The 17,025-nt window shown below is 35.6% G+C and overlaps 1 protein-coding gene across 1 annotated transcript in view; it reads right to left on the minus strand.

Moving 5' to 3' along the window:
• Lingo2 (leucine rich repeat and Ig domain containing 2) overlaps window positions 1-17,025 on the minus strand; it is a 1,035,214-nt gene that overhangs the window by 813,268 nt on the left and 204,921 nt on the right. Inside the window, exon 2 of the mRNA XM_090330081.1 lies at window positions 16,478-16,573. The gene's annotated coding sequence lies outside the window, so the exon portion shown is untranslated. The remainder of the gene's footprint in view (window positions 1-16,477; window positions 16,574-17,025) is intronic.

The following is a 17,025-nucleotide window of genomic DNA, read 5'->3' on the forward strand; positions in this document are numbered from 1 at the left end:
GTCTTCCCTGAAGAAGAAACAAAAATGGCCTATAGACACATGAAGAAATGCTCAACATCTCTGGTCATAAAAGAAATGCAAATCAAAACAACTCTAAGATTCTACCTCACTCCAGTTAGAATGGCCAGGATCAGGAAAACGAATAATAACAGATGCTGGAGGGGATGTGTCCAGGAGGGATCACTACTACACTGTTGGTGGGAGTGCAAACTCATTCAACCACTATGGAAAGCAGTATGGCAGTGCCTCAAAAACCTAAACATAGAGCTCCCCTATGACCCAGCAATTCCATTACTTGGCATTTACCCAATCATCCAGAATCTAGGGCATACTAAATCCACTACCACAACAATGTTCATTGCAGCATTATTCACCATATCAAAGATATGGAACCAACCTAGATGTCCCTCAGTTGATGAGTGGATCAACAAGTTGTGGTATTTGTACACAATGGAATTCTATACTGCTGTCAGAGAAAATGACATCGACCCATTTGTTAGGAAATGGAAAGACTTATAAAAAATCCTATTAAGTGAAGTAAACCAGACTCAAAGGAACTTAGGCTCAATGGTTTCCCTTGTTTGTCATAATCAGTAGAAACCTTGGGTTCTACTAGCAGAGATCTGCAATAGAGCAAAACCTTGATACATAAGGCTATATAGTATGAAGCTAATTGAAAGGATCTCCAGGATATTGAAACAAAAGCCATATAAAGAATGATTGTTGTCCTTAATGTACTATGTTATGTCTCATCTCCTTTGTTGTCCCTTAGTTATCTCATATTGTTACAGTATCTCACTTTGTTATCTGATATATTGAATTTATTTGTATTTGGTTTTTTGAAATTTGATAGGGAAGGTGGGAAAACCAAGACGCGGGGGTGGGGGTGGGGGGAGGGTAATGGGTGCCAAGATATGTGAAAGGGTATCAATGTATGTGAATTAATGCACCTTCTATCTGGCAAATATCATGTAACCCTTTATTAATTACACTAAAAAATATATAAAAAAACAAAGTTCAGATAAAAACAAAAACAAAAAAACCCCAAAACTCGATACCAAAATATTTATGGAATAAAAACAAAGGAAACATTTAAAGTGTCTAAAAATAATCCAGAGGGCTTTAAAAACAATGTTCTTCACCTCATTAAAAGTAAAAAATAACCTGTGAGAGGGGAAGTAGTTCAGAACTAGTATGACATCATTATTTACTAAATTTCATTCTTACGGGCTGATATACAATTCAGTGACATAACATTTTCAATTGATGCACTAGGCCTTGAATTCAATTACTAAGACCATATAAGATGAGACCAAAAGAAAAAGTTAAAACTGAAAAAAGGCATTGAGTTCTCATAGTATTGCATGAAGTACCATGTTTTTCTTGGCAATTTCCCTGTGTCTCCTTTTAGAAAAATAACTAAGTCACAGTCTTTTAAGCCTGCCTGCCTTCCTCTTTCCCTCCCTCCCTTTTTTCCTCTCTTCCCTCCCCCCTTCCCTCCCGCCCTCCCTTCCTTCCTTCCTTTCCTTCATTCCTTCTTTCCTCCTTCCTTCCTCTCTTTGTGTGTGTGTGTGTGTGTGTGTGTGTGTGTGTGTGTGTGTGTCTGTCTGTCTGTCTGTCTGTCTGTCTGTCTGTCTGTCTGCCTGTTTGTCTATCTGTCTATCTGTCAGTTTGTTGGTCTGTCTATCCTGGGGCTTGAACCCAGGGCCTCATCCCTGTCCCTGATTTTTTGTGCCCAAAGCTACTTCTCCACCACTTTAGTCATAGCTCCATTTTTATCTTTTTCCTGGTTAATTGGAGACAAGAGTCTTGTGGACTTTTGTGCCCAATCTGGCTTAGACCCACAATCTTTAGTACTCAGCATTCTGAGTAGCTAAGATTACAGGAGTGAACCATCAGTGCACTCTGCTTTTGGTTTTGATAAGTGTGTTTTAATAAACATATCACATACACAGCTTTTCCTATATTGGGATGAATCACTGGAACAGATGTTTAGAAATGTGATTATATGAGCCCAGGGGTATATTTCTTAGTATCAGTCCCTTAATGTTGTGGTTTATAGTGTGAAATTGATTGGATTATTGGGACACTGTTGATAAAGGAAAAATGACACATTCAGTCACTACAAAAATAACCCCCTTCTCATTCTTGGTAAAGAATTGGGGTAGAATCATCACTAAATCTACAGGGAATCTGAAGCAAAGGCAGTCCTGCTTTTGGTCAAGTATTTGTGATGTAGCCTCACAGTCTTGTAGCTATATTTCTGACCTGTGGCAAAGGCCAACTTAGCTTATCAAAGTTTGTGCACTTCAGTGGCAATGACTCAGTAGAACTCACCTACTAAGCACATTTCTCTAAATTAAGGTGTGACAGTGGCTATTATCATCCCCTAAATTTTGCACTGGGTAGGAAAGGAGAAACAGTATAGATAGTGGGGGGAAAGGGCGTAAAGGAAATCCTTCTAAAATGTGTTGTAAAGTCCTATTCATCTTTTAGAGATGCTTGACTGACTTCATTTATTTTTTTCCAGACTATGGAAACTTTCAAATACAACTAAGTGCAATCCTCTCATTTAACAATGAGAAAACAAATAGCCTTGCTAGACACTGTGGTCTGAAATACAATCAAGGAGTTTTAGGAGTAGCTTGTGAGGCAGGAAAATAAGACTGAAAACCTGAAGTAGCCGTGTATGAAGAGACAAGCTCAGTGAGTGATTAGTTGCTCATTAAACAACATCACTGAAAGAGGAGGCTGGAAACTGGCATTTAATATCAATTAGAAAGCAAGAGAAGAAAAGTGGGGCCTAGTAGGTAAAGCCAGGTGGCATTTTGAGTAATTTACTTCGTGTGTGTGTGTGTGTGTGTGTGTGTGTGTGTGTGTGTGTGTGTGTCCATCTGGTTTTTCTACTTCACTTTTTAAAACTTAGTCTAGGTGGGTTGCTTACAGTGACTTCAGAAAATCTCTGACACAAAGAGATTGAATGCAGGCCAAACAGAGGTCACTTCTCTCTGAGTTTTGTTGCCCTCATGATGGAATGCTCATCAAAGGTGTTCACTAAGTGGGGCTGGCTACTTAAGGGTCTCCTTAGAAAGCAACTACTCAATTAGAGAGTCTAGCAATCCTAAGGCCAAGACCCATTTGCATACCCTCAGACAAAAGTATCAGAATTCAGGTTTCACTGCTGAGCCTGCAGGGACTATTCAGAAAAATTCATGGGCATTCAGTAACTCTATGTGCAGATGGCTGCTATCCACATTACTCTCTTGTGATGTCATGGCAACCACAAAGGACAAAACTCCTGTGTTTTTTCATAGTCTTACAGAGCTGGGTGAGGGTTCAAACCTCATGAGTAGTCTGTTATCCCATTTTGACATCCCACTGGAATATAATTTCATAGCACAAATCAAATGAACTACAAAAAGTAACAAGTAAATGTGAACACCTCTAAGGTTTTATGCCTGAAATATAAGGTCATGGTGCTCAGAAGAAACTAATTTGTAAGTGTCTGAGCTATACCATTTTCCCTTAACGCCTTTCTGAAAAGATAGTTGGCTTTCTTAAAATTCATTATTCTAAATGCAAATATGACTGTGCTGGACCAAATTTAAAACCTGGTGTATCCTCATATGAAACCTAAAACTTGTTGAATGGCATGTTCTGACTTTTCCTCGTAACAGAGCTGGAGAACATGAAGATGGAAAAGGAAGAAGTATCTTTTATTGGTGTATGTGAGCATCTAAAATAAAATTGCCACCTATACATACTTTCGACATAATAAAGAAAGGAAGACAGGGAGTGAGAGAAGAGGGGCTGTGGATCAATTGGAATGGAGGGAAGGCACTGGATTCTGGTGGATAAATCAAATGGCCAGGTGAAGACTAGGTTTTTCTACAGGGTAGATTTAGCATTGATCATCTTCATCATGTCTCCAGGTATGCACATGCCTGGTGCCCTGTAGCCTCTGGGGAATAGTCATTCACTCGTGAGAAGAGATTGCTCGGCAATATTACTACACTGCTTCATATGACATATTTGTATTCGGAACACTCCTGCCATAGCAACGTAGGCAATTAAATATTTTTAGGAGTCAGTCACTTTTCTGGCAGAACTTAGATTGTTTAATAATGCTGCTCAGAAGAAAGAAAAAAAATGGCTTGAATTTCATTTTTCATGATAAATTAGTTATTTGGTGATTTAGATTTAACTTTCAGAGGAAAAATAAACGAGCACAAGGTCCCCCAGACTTATACTTGATGCTATGGATGTCAAATCCTTTCCAGTTAAGTTTTCAAAATGATTCTCAAATAGGTAATGACAACATTCCGGCTTCAATGACAGTTCTGAGCATGTGAAAAACCCTAAGCAGCATTTATAGATGCTGCAGACACTAATATAAAAGAGTGAATAACCATGCCATGCTTAATTCACAGTTCTTTCTCATTTCCCTGCAGACAGCTCAGTGTCTCTTTGCTGTTTAGGAGTTTGTTTTACAGCATTACCAAGAGCATTTCTGCCTCCATCTGGGCAGGTATTGTCCATTTTATTTGTGATTGAGTTACTCATAGCTATTACACAAATTGGTACTGGAAGGAAAGACCAGTTGGCCCAATTCTTTCTAAGAAAGATGTACTGACTGCTGTGATCCGTGGCTGTTCCTTATATATCTGTACCTCACTGTGTTGTGTTTTGTCGGTGATCACAGATTTGAAAAAAGAAAAATCTCTTGTCATGGTCCTAGTACACTTAGAAATTGCCCTTCTAACTCACTGCAAGGTTATGTGGCTGAGAGACGGTTGGAGTATAGCTGATTAGCAAGTAGACTGTTGGTAAATGACTTGAAATTCAAAGTACACTCAAGTAGGTGCAAATATAATTCGAATAGGCACTTAAAAATAAAAAAAAGGTAGGAGGAACAACTGGCAATATAACTACTTTTCATGAAGTAGTCATATTTTCTCTCAAGATATATTTATGAATTCCACTGTGTTTTCCTGTACTCCAGTGGCCTTTTCTCCTTGATACAGCATATTCCTTGTGGCTATTGTGTTAATCATGCCTCTGCACAGCCTGAATTCTTTCTTCTTTCATCCCTCCAGCATAGGTTCCAGCAAGGAAGAGAAGTTTCTATCCCAGACTGTCTACATTCTCTGTTATATCAGAGCAGCAATTATTTACTGAACATTTGCTCATTTAAGACAGTATGCTATTTTGCGAACATCCTCATGTGTAGGACTTGATGATATCTCTAGATTATTTTGTATGACCCTCAAAAGACATTTTTCTGTATGTAAGCCTTTGCTTGCTCCTGTAGGATCATCGGTGACAACCAAGGACACAGGTGGTAGAATACTTGCTAAGGTTTTGTGAATTTCCTGGGTTTCAACCCTAGAACCATAAAAGATACACAGTTAAAAAGTTCCAAGGTTACATTCCACTCTCATGCCCAATATCTAATTATTTAGGTATAGAGTTATATCAATCTACCATCCAGGTGTTTCTTGTTTCTATGACATGTAATCCATTTTCAATGGAATAATTAAGTGTGGATCCTAACTGCTATTAGCAATTGTAATTGTAACGTTCTGCTACACAGTTTCTCTTCCCTTAAAACTTTCCAGGCTATTTTCCATTCTACAGGCATTTAGGGTTTTCCTAAAATATGTGTCCCAAATGTCACTGGGTTCCCTGAAATACGGAATTTAAACTCCTGAACTCCTTTGTGTGTATAATAATTTAAATTTTTTTTCATTCTTCAAAATACATAGCCTACTTTCCAACAAAGGTTCAATAAATCCTTGGTAACTCATCAGCAATCATTTTCTAAGCATCTTTCTTAGTTCTAAAAATTCTATTCTCTGATTTCAGATCTTTGTGAGTTCAAATCTTGGTGAGAATAGGATATATTCTACATGGCAGTAATCTGTGGAGCAGTACATCAGACATTATTTCCTTTTATCTCTTTAAAGAACTTTTTGGTTAGAATATATAAATTGCATGGGGAGAATTTTGAATTTCCATACATACAGATAGTATATGGAAACTTTTTCATTGTTCAATTTGCATGTTTGCAAATAAAGTAATTAGACCATATTTATTCTCATCTATACTGTCCATTTGCTCTTTTCCCTCTTCTTTCCTACAATATTAATTATACCAAGGAGTTTCACCATAGTGCTTCAGATGACATCAAAAGTGTCATAAGGATGTATTTATTGGCTGGGAACTTTGGAAATGTAATACAGTTCTTGATCAATGAGCAGACTTACCAAGAAATACAAATCCAGTTATCAGAAAATACTAAATACCCAAACTTGGTTATTAACACTTGTTTTATTCCTTGTTGATAGCTTTGGGGACATATCCAACTTCCAACTCTATTAAATTGCTTTATTCTGATGAACATGGCTTGCTTTCAAGAGGACACTATCCTTGAGCAAAACACAACTTAAAGGCAGTATGCCCAGACAGAGGCAGTCATTTGCAAATAGATGAGCTAATGATCCTCTTAGACAGACCCTGTAAATAACTAATGTGACTGAGAAGGGTCCATCAGATAAATGCCTACTTTTATGCGTCATCTTTAATTGACTCGACTTTGACTGACATGACAAGTAGACTAATAACCTCTATGTCAAGAATTTATGGCTTATTCCTTCTGTCACTAGTTGTAAACAGTTTCATGCTGAATACATAAAAATGAAACTTTCTCAGTTTAAAAAACAAAAGGAATATTTTTTTTGAGGTTCATGGGGCTTGAACTGGGCCTGGGTGCTGTCCCTGAGCTCTTCAGCTCAAGGCCACCACCTTACTCTTGGACCTGGGCATTGTCCCTGAGCTCTTCAGCTCAAGGCTACCACCCTACCCTTGATCCAAGCCCCACTTCCCGTTTTCTAGAGGTTAATTGGAGACAAGAGTCTTAGGTTCTTTTGTGACTGGGCTGGCTTTGAACCTTGATCCTCAGATCTCAGCCTCCTGAGTAGCTAGGATTATAGGTGTGAGCCACCATGCCCAGCTAAAAAGCAAAAGTGTTAGTTTTGACTGCCTAAAAATTCAGACAACTTTCATTCAAGTTATTTATACTTATCATTCCATTATACCCTTTCACACATTTACTAAGTCTCCTATTACTTTGCTGTTTGCAATAAAGAGGGAAAGAATAGGTGAGACAATAAAAGTATGACAATACCAATTCAATTTATTTTGAATTCAATTTAAAGTTTACAGCATGATATTTGTATGTCTTAATCTAAAATTGCTTCAATTTCCCTAAAGCCTATGCAAGGGATGATTCAATTTCAGATTAATTCAGATTGCTTTAGTAATACAGCTATTGTCTGCCGAACAAATCCATCATGATAACAATGCTATCTATTTACAGAGGAATGCACTTTTTTCCTGAGATTTGATGCTAGTTCTGATTTACCAAAGAATGATATCATTGTTTTATAATTAATTTCCTTAAGAGAAACATGTGTAAGAGAGAGAGATTCTCTTAAATGTGTCATCTAAGAGAGTGATACTCATCAGTACTAGGTAGTTTCTATTATTTTAAAAAATTATTATAAAACAAACATAAAAAGATCAGAAGAGAATTTGTATGTGTGAGTTGGAAATACACAGGAGTTATTTTCAACAACTAATATTAAGAAAAGGACTAAAATATTATATGTGATGTAGTGTTTTAATTTTTCTTTTTTAATATTTTTATTGTAATTAATAAAAGGGTTACATGATATTTGCCAGATAGAAGGTTCATTAATTCACATACATTGATACCCTTTCACATGTCTTGGTCCCCATTACCCTCCCTCCCACCCTCCATCTTGGTTTTCTCCCCTTCCCTATCCAATTTCGAATAACCAAATACAAATATATCCAATATATCAGATAACAAAGTGAGATACTGTAACAATATGAGATAACCAAGGGGCAGCAAAAGAGATGAGAGATAACATAGTACATTAAGGACAACAATCATTCCTTATGTGGTTTTTGTTTCAATATCCTAGAGGTCCTTTCAATTAGCTTCATACTATATGGCCTTATGTATCAAGGTTTTGCTCTATTGCAAATTAATTTTTCAAATGCTCCAATAGCTTCACAATGACAAGGACATTTTGTTCATCATGATAATAGCAGACCATTAAAAAATCCTTTTCTAATCATCACAGATATTGACTTGTTAAACCACGTTTGCTAAGAAGAGACCTTGGTGCAATGCACTGTTATATGACCTTTTTTTTAATATTCCATTTGTAGGCCACAAAAGAAGGCCAAGATTCCAACAGAAGGAAAGAAGAAATACAAAAGTAAATGATATAATAAACCTCGATGTTCACAAACACAGAAATTACTTTGTTATCATTGGCATAAATGTGGAAATAAGTTCTCAGTCTACCCATATGAATATTGACTGAAGTCTATTCAAACTTATTTGGTAAAATGTAAAAGGCAATAACACCTAAATCAAGTCACTTAATAAAGACATATTTAGAGCCATAAGTAGATCAAATATAAATATAATTTTCTTTTGCATCAAAGTCTTAAGGTATTTGAAAGATATTTCTTACTGTTAAGCTGTTCTAGTGACCTTGTGATTCATCTAACTACAAGATGGAATGTTAGTCATAGAAAATATTTCTTGTATTAATTTCAAATTGGAATGCATACAACAGACATATTTAAAATGCTAGAATGTGTTAGAAAAATAAATGACACTATATCCTTGCAACAAATTATCTGAATTAAAAATATAGAAAATGAGTTTTCATTACAGAAAGCCTTACACTCTAACTTGGCTATTTCACTCAAATTTGGTTCTCTAGAGGGAGCTTTACCTCACTGGCTGGCTTTTTTCTGAATAATAGTTTCACAGAATTTTCTGATGAGGCTGGCTTTAATATTGCAATCCTCAGTTCTCATCCTCTTAAGCAGTTAGACTTATAGATATGAGCCTCCATTGCTTGAGTTTTTAATCGTTTCTTTAGGGTAGAAAACACTGGTAATTTTTGCTATTATCTGTAGGCATTTGTGCATAATATCCTATCAGAAATTATTCCCTCAATATAATTTAGTACTCTTTGGTCAACTTTCTTTTCCAGTCATATTTTCAAAACAGAAAATGGTGAAATAGAATAGTCCAGCTTCATTAATTCTCTGCTAGAAAAAGAGTTGCTCAAGTTCCAGGCACCTCTTTTTATATTTGAAAAATTTTCATGTTAACTGAAAATACACCTGTTAATGTGATGAATTATATTAATCGACTTGCATCTATTGAACCAGCTTTTCATCCCTGTGATGAATCCTGTTTGATCATAGTGTATAATTTATTTAATGAGTTGTTGAAGTCAATTGGCCAGTATTTAGTTGAGAAGTTTTGCATCAATGTTGAAGTCAATTGGCCAGTATTTAGTTGAGAAGTTCTGCATCAATGTTAATCAGAGAAATTAGTCTCTAGTTCTCTTTCTTTGATGAGTCTCTGGCTGGTTTGAGGATGAGGGTTATGCTGGCTTCATAGAATGAGTTTGGTAGAGATTCTTCTCTTTCAATTCATTGAAGAGTTTGAGGAGTATTGGTGTGAGTTCTGCTTTGAAGGCCTTATAGAATTCAGCTGTGAATCCATCAGGTCCTGGGATTTTCTTGGATGGGAGGTCTCTTATTGCCATTTCTATTTCATTATTCCAAATAGTTCTGTTTAGTTGGTGTATCTCTTCATGGTTCAGTTTACATATGTCAATATTTGCTAGAAATGTGTCCATCTCTTCTAGATTCTCAAATTTGTTGGCCTAAAGGTTTGAAAAGTATGCCCTTATGATGCTCTGGATCTTGGTATTTTCTGTCATGATATTTCCATTCTCATCCATGATTTTGTTTATTTGGGTGGGCTCCCTTCTTTTCTTGGTAAGATTTGCTAAGGGTCCGTCAATTTTGTCAATTTTTCAAAGAACCAACTGTTTGTTTTGCTGATTCTTTCTATGGTTTGTTGTACTCTAATTCATTTAATACTGCCTTATTTTTCTCTTTTTTCAATTTTTATTTTTTATTGTTGGGATAATGTATAGAATGGTTACAGTTACATTCACTAGATAATAGGTTCATTACTTATCATCATTGATATCCCTTCTCATGGTTTTGTCTCCACTTTCCTTCCCCCCCCCAAACATCTTCTTGCCCCTCCTTCTCTTTCCTATTTCAAATAAATAAAAATATATACAACATACCAGATAACAGAATCAGGTACAATACTGCTTTATTTTAATAATTTATTTCCTTCTCCTGGATTTGGGTTTGGGTTTGTTGTTCTTTTTCCAGAATCGTAAGGTGCACCATTAAATTATTGGTTTGAGACTTTTTAGCCTCTTGAACAAATGGTGCTGGCAGAACTGGTTAAGCATCTATCTGTCCAAAGGTAGTTAGATCCTTTTATGTAACCCTGCACCAGAATTTACTCCAAATGGATCAAAGAACTTGAAGTATGTTCTAAAATCTAGTGATTGTATATAGAGATTCCCTTCTTGAATACTTGTTTGTTAAACATAACACTTGAAATATGAGATAAAAATCAATGTTAATAAATTCTTTAATAAAAAACATAAAAATCAGATACCCTGAAAACTTTACAGGAAGGAATAGGAGTTACACAGATCAAAACTTTCTTAATAAAAATCCAGAAACACAACAAATTAAAGGAAGTTTGAACAAATGGGACTGCATTAATCTGAAGAGCTTCTGTATGGCAAAGAACATAGCTAGTAAGTTAAACAGAAAGCCTACAGTGTGGGAGAATATTTTCACTAGCCATACAATAGACAAGGGCCTCATATCTAAAATATACCTTCAGCTAAATTGAATCTCTTAAAAACAAAGCTGCAAAGAAGCAAACATCCCATTGAAAGGTGGACTAAAGACATAAAGAGAGATTTCTCTGAAGAGGAAATAAAAATGGCCTATAGACACATGCAGAAATGCTCGACATCTTTGGTCATAAAAGAAATGCAAATCAAAACAAATTTGAGAGTCCCCTCATTCCAGTTAGAATGGCAATTATCAAGAAATCTGATAACAACAGATGCTGGTGGGGATGTGGCCAGGAGGGATCACTACTATACTGTTGTTCAGACACTCTGGAAAACAGTATGGAGATTCCTCAAAAGACTAAACATAGAGCTCCTTTAAGCTCCAGCAATCTCACTCCTTGCCATTTACCCAAATGTCCAGAAACAAGGACATATTAAAGCCACTAGCACAATGATGTTCATTGCAGCATTATTTACCACAGCTATGATATGAAACTAACCCAGATGCCCCTCATTAGATGAATGGATCAAGATGTGGTTATATACAATGGATTTCTGTGCTGCCATCAGAAAGAATGATATGGCCTCATTCATAAGGAAATGGAAAGACTTGGAAAAAATCACATTAAGTAAAGTAAGTCAGACCCAAAGTAACACAGGCTCCATGGTTTTCCTCATTTGTAATAATTGGTATGCATCTAGGATTCTCCTAGCAGAGGATCACAATAGCTCAACAGCTATGTACATATGGTCATACAGGATGAACTAAACAAATTGAATTCTAGAATATAAAAACAAGAGGCTTATTTTTGTGATTGTTGTTTTTAATGTACTATATGAAGTTATTCTTTTCTCTTTTTTCCCTTTATGATTAATCTCAAGTGGTTACTGTATCTGACTTTGTTACCTGGTATAGTATATGTGCATTTATTTGTTTATTTGAAATAGGGAAGGGAAGGTGGAAAACAAGATGATTTGGAAAGGTGAGGGGAGGGAAAGGGGGACAAAAACATTAGAAGGGGTGTCAAGGCTCGAGGGATAATGCACCCTCTATCCGATGAATGTAACTGTAATCCCTGTATACATTATTCTGACAATAAAATACAATAAAAATAATAAAAAATGAAAATAAACCAAAACCTCTTTTGTGCTTGAGCTTTAACATATTTTGAAATGTACAGGTTATAGAAGCTAACATTATCAGAAATAACAGCTGTGTTATTTTGGGATTACATCATGACATATAATAAAAGTGTAGTGACTTAAAAAAACACAAAGCATGCACAGAAATTTTCTGCATATATGTAGAGTTAGGAAAAGGATGAAGAGTTTCTGAGATTTTCCAGTCTCTCCATAATAATGAAGTATCATTGGTAAACATCTATTACTACAGTTGGCCCTTTTTATAGCAAGTTACTCTCATGGAGCTGTGCTCCTGATGCTTTCAAAACTTACTCTGAATACACAATGCTAATTATGGCCAGTGCACACATCAGGATTTTGGCAGCTGTTGAGTTGCACAATTAATTTTATTTGGGCACTTTAAGTTTTACATTTCCTGAAAAGAAGAAAATCAACTAATACAGTTTAAGAGGAATACACCTACTTTCATCTTCACACCTAGTTACCACAAATGAAGGAATCCAGCTGAAATAACATAAACTAATCCAGTAAGTTTAGTAGGAATCCAAAATGTTGAGAGTCTCTTGAAAGTTTTCAAGCTAATCATTAGGTGTAGAAAACAAGCAAAAAGGCTTAGAGATACCACCAGTGCCAGTAGAGGCTGAGCCCTTGACACATCTTTTGAATTCTAGGACAGCAGGGAATTTATTAGCATCTCGATACATAGATTTAATTATGCAGCAGACACAATTTTACTGCCATTCTTCAAAGTTGTGAAGAAACAAGTGATATTCAATTTCTTTCTCAGCAAATCTTGGCGTAGCACATAATGGTAATATGATTTGTGTCTTTGGCATTTCTATGCTAGCAATCCTGTTCCATTAAGTTATCTAATATTCTTTGTTAAACCTTTCTTACACCTAGAGAGTGCTTACGTATATGATAGTATAATTACTCTTATGTTATTAACAAAATCTAAAAGTCATTTTGACATTTTATTGCGATGCTAAAATCATTCATTCGCTTGTTTAAAGCATACGAACTTAAAAATGAATGAATAAGCTGGTTTACTATATTTAAACAAACATCATTAATTTCTCTATGTATTATCTATACATTTCTTAATTTAAAAAGACTTTAAGGTGAAAATAGATGATAGTTCCTTATCAAAGTGTGTTATTATTCAAGGGCTATAAACAAATCTTAAATAAATATAACACTTTCTTTTTATCCCCCCACCCCAAAGTTCATGATTTATATCAATTATTGTGCCCACTTTTATGCTTATTTTGGAATATTCCACTTCTTACACCCGCAGGTCTAGATAGATAGCTACCATTTAAGATCAGTAGCAACATTCTAAGCAGTAGACTTACCATGTTCTTTGTAAACTTTATAAAGCAAAGGTAGAATAACTGCTTTATCCTCTTATATACTAAATATATTATACTTAGGATAAAAGAATTAGACAAATTCCTTCATAACTATCTTATAATTATAGAGACAGTAAATAGGCAGGATTGTTACAGAGAAATGCCAAAGAGAAAGACATGTGGCAATCAGCAGAGAAAATTATTTTTCTATCAGACAACAACTTTGAGCCAGGAGCATGGCTTAGTAGAGTGCTTGCCTAGCATGCATGAAACCCTGGCTTTGATTCCCTGGTATCACATATACAGAAAAAGTCAGAAGTGGTGCTGTGGCTCAAGTGATAGAGTGCTAGACTTGAGAAAGCCCAAGGAAAATGCTTAGGCTCAGAGTCAGGCCTCCAAACTGGCAAAAAACAACACTAACAACTGCGTGTGTGTGTGTATGTGTGTGTGTGTGTGTGTGTGTGTGTGTGTGTGTGTGTGTGTACCAATTCTGTGGCTTAATGTCAGGACTGAGCTCTGTCCCTGACACTTTTTGCTCTTTAGTGCTTTCACTTGAGCTGCAGCTCCACTTCTGGGCTTTTAATAGTTAATTGGAGATAAGAATCACAAATACTCTCCTGTCTGGGCTGACTCTGAACTTCTATCATCTAATTTTTGTGTGTGAGTAGCTAGTGTTACAGATGTACGCCATCAGCATCCAGCTTAAAACAGCAATTATTTAATCTAGTGAAAAAGAAAACATGAAAAATGGGAGCTTGGAAATATATGGTTAGGAATTTCTGTCCAAATTCAGGACCCTTGAACTAAAAAGTCACACAGTGCAGGAGTAACACAGCCATGTTCTCAGAATGAAAACTAATTGAACATAGGTTTGCTAAAGAGGGGCCCAGCTTCCCATGATGCTCTGGAGGATCCCATTCTCTCTTGGTAGAGATTCTAGCTTCTTCTTTTTTTTTTTTTTGCCAGTCCTGGGCTTGAGCTCAGGGCCTGAGCACTGCCCTTGGACTTTCTCAAGGCTAGACCTCTACCGCTTGAGCCTCAGCACCATTCTAGCTTTTTGCTATGTATGTGGTACCGAGGAATCGAACCTCGGTCGTCATGCATGCTAGGCAAGCACTCTACCACTAGGCCAAACTCCCCGCCCAAGATTCTAGCTTCTTGTTAGCATTGTATTCATTAATTTCATATATTTTCATTTTTATACTTTTATTCATACAATAAAAATTAAAATGAGATGTGACGTGAGAAGATTGACAGCTTCTTCTCTGATCTCACTCTGAGCATTGGCTTTTATCCTCATTACACAGCATAGAAGGTAAAAATGTAACCTTCTACTGCAGGCATGTATCTGTTCCCACAGAACTATTGCTGATTATTACCAATACAGAAGCAAACCTGTTGCTTCAATAGCAAATGCTGTTGAAAGAATGTGTTACAGATTCCCAAGAGGTCATGTTGAATAACCCAAGCAAGTCTGACTTACAAGGACAGAGGCAGAATCAGGTTTGCAATGAGGTTGGCAAATTTTTCAGGTGGGAGAATTGTATGAACTAAATTCAGTGTGTCAGTACAAAAGGGATTGTGTTCTGCCAGCTACAAACTAATGTCCCTAAAGTGTACCAAAATTCTAAAACTCCCAATCAGAGTTCTATAATGTCCCAAAACAAATGTTGATAAATATTTGTATGTTTGAGTCTAATATTATATAATGCTAAATGGATGGAATCTTTCATTTAACCACATATTCAGCATCTTTATGGTTAGAATGTTAATAAATTGCTGCGTTATATTTTAACAGTTTTCACAGCATTATGTCAATGTTATGGCTTCTATTTATGGAATACTTATTGTGTACCATGGAATATCTATCTATCTATCTATCTATCTATCTATCTATCTATCTATCTATCTATAGATATCTATAGATATCTATCTATAGATATCTAAGGATATCTATAGAATATCCTTTCTTCCCTTGACAGAGTCTTGCAACAACCTCATAGCACAGGTAATGAGAAAGGGAAATGAGACATGTTTACCAACTTGATCCAGATTGCACATTAGTTAGCTATAAGGGAGAGATTACTATTTCCATTAGGCCCCTGCATGGGCATAATAGGTTATTTGTGTAGAGGATGCTTAATAATTTTCATTGTATAGTAGAGATGAGTGAGATAATTACACCATGTTTTTTCTGCTACTTTTTCATAGTTCAGGTTCTCTGAAACACCAACATTTGTGCAACTCATTATTGGCTTCTAAAAATAATTTTTCAATAGTAAAAAATATTAAAGAACTACCTTCGCATCAATTTTCTACAGAGCAAAAGCAGTTATGACTCCTTTCTAAATAAGATCGTGTCCTCAGTGTGAGTTAATTTATTCCTACTCAACTATCACAAATATGAACATCAACATGACAATTGAAAGTGTAGAGCTGATAGCTATATCACTCTTGCCCCATAAACTAGCTGCATTTCTGTTTTTGCCATCTGTCCTGTTGAGGTAACATAAAAAAACCCATAGTTAACATTGAGCACCTATCAGGAAATCAATAACAAATGTGAGTTCTCTGTAGGGCCATATTTCATTCTGTGAACTAGGAAAACTAATCACTTCATATGTGGATATTAGATCCAACAATACAAGAGCAATGACTCAATATTTGGGTACCCAATGTTATGGACATGGTCTTAGAGATATAAACATAACTACATATACATAAAAATCTATGACATAATGTTTTATTACCTAGATTAATATGTATCTATGACATACAAACCCTCAGCTTAACTTTAATTATGCTCTAAAACCTAAGTGTCAGTGATTGTATATAGAAATTCCCTTCTTGAAAACTTGTTTGTTAAACGTGACATTTGAAATATAATGCAGAAAAAAAGAAATATAACATAGAAATCAATGTTAATAAATTATTACAGAAAATGAATTAAAAATAACAAAAAGAAAAAAATTATAATAAAGTTGTTTTAGAATACCAAGTTTATGTTCAGTCACAAACTCTTTTAATATTTTATATCTTATCTGTTTAAAATAACAATAGCTATCACATATAACACACATGCCCATGTACATGTGCCCATGCACACACACACACACACACACTAACACACACTATACAGTTCTCAGTTTTCCAAGTCCCAATATATTAATAAATGTGTCCTCTTACCAAATCACGAAGCTCTTTCAATGTGGAATCTGCAACTTCATTTGGGATCCTTCATTACAAGGATTCCACATCTTGAAAATACCTTTAGTGAATTTCCTAAATAAAAATGAAACAAAACACTTGGGAAATGGGAAAAGAAATACATACAGTCTCTTCTAACAGTTTTTACCTGATCTCCCTTGTCATTTTTTCATCTGACTATTTTTACTTTAATTCTATTAAATGAATCATATATACTTTCTGGTTAAAAATGTATAATCTACTCAATAATCTTTGTTTCCTCTACACAAAGAAATTTCATTGATTGTCATAGATTTCATTGCAGTGGACTCTTCAGATCCAAGGGCACATGGATGAGTTCATGGTGTACATATTACTGATTGCTGTCCTTAAGGTGTTATGTTATCTCTCATCTCTTTTGCTGTTCCTTTGTTATCTCATATTGTCACAATATCTCACTTTGTTATCTGATATTTTGGATACATTTGTATTTGGTTACTTGAAATTGGACAGGGAAGGGGGGAAAACCAAGAGGGGGGTGGGAGGAG

Source organism: Megascapheus bottae, chromosome 3 (assembly GCF_031878675.1).
Source record: "Megascapheus bottae isolate mThoBot1 chromosome 3, mThoBot2.hap1, whole genome shotgun sequence".
Classification (NCBI taxonomy): Eukaryota; Metazoa; Chordata; class Mammalia; order Rodentia; family Geomyidae; genus Megascapheus; species Megascapheus bottae.